The sequence below is a fragment of the Penaeus monodon genome, chromosome 23 (assembly GCF_015228065.2).
Source record: "Penaeus monodon isolate SGIC_2016 chromosome 23, NSTDA_Pmon_1, whole genome shotgun sequence".
NCBI classification, from domain to species: Eukaryota; Metazoa; Arthropoda; class Malacostraca; order Decapoda; family Penaeidae; genus Penaeus; species Penaeus monodon.
In genome coordinates this window covers 30,432,233-30,433,243 of record NC_051408.1, presented here as the reverse complement: position 1 = coordinate 30,433,243, position 1,011 = coordinate 30,432,233, and positions in this window count along the sequence as shown.

Below are 1,011 nucleotides of genomic sequence, written 5' to 3'. Positions count from 1 at the left end.
AATACGGCGGCTCACAAAGCTCAGGAAGCCTTGAGGAGATAGAGTCAGAAAGCTCCAGAAGTTTTTACCCTATTGAGGAGAGGACATTTGCCTTTAATGGTGCATAGCCAAGCAGTAAGGAAATTTGGTCGGTAAAAAGTGGAAAACCGCCGTCGCTCGCGGAGAGAAATGGCCCACGTAAAGCTCCCCCTCGTGACCGATGAGGGGAATTAGAGGGGCGGTTGATGCGGCGGGTTTGTTTGTGTGTGTCTTGAGGGATGTGTGTGCGTCTGTGTTTGTGTGTGTGTCTTGAGGGATGTGTGTCCGTCGGTGATTGTGAGTGTGTCCTGTGGTCGTGTGTGTCTTGGGGGATGTGTGTGCGTCGGTGATTGTATGTGTCTTGATGAGGGATGTGTGTGGGTCGGTGTGTGTATGTGTATGTCTTTATGTGTGAATGTGTTTCTTTGTGTATCTTGAGGTATTTGTGCTGGTCATTGGTTGTGTGTGGGTCGGCGTTTGTGTAAGTCGGTGTCTGGGTGTGAATACTTTTTTGTTTATTTGTTTTTGTACGTGTATTTGTAAATGACAGTATCATGACTATTTTAAGTCGTTATCAGATTTTGTCGTTAATACAACTTTATATGCTATTGCGATCACAGCTAGCAATAGCATTGCAAATATTGTTGACAATAACGTCACTGTAAATCTTTTGTTAATTATTTTGTCATTAGCAAAGTAATTATCATTGTCACCGACTCTGACTTTATATGCATTCAGCTTATTGAAAGTTTTACTGTGTTTTCAGAATACGATTTTTGTAAGTATCATAAAACCTTTAAACTTCGAGAACAAAAGAATATCAAGAATATCCCTCTCATTAACATTAATGAGACGATGAATCGGGGCGGAAGGAAATCATGAGAAATTCTGAATATCGCGAGCATGAAACGTTTGCTGCATTAATGTGAAAACTAGGGGTTTGTTAAGTGTTTGATGTTAGACTGATAGAGAGGTAGTAAATAGGTTAACATG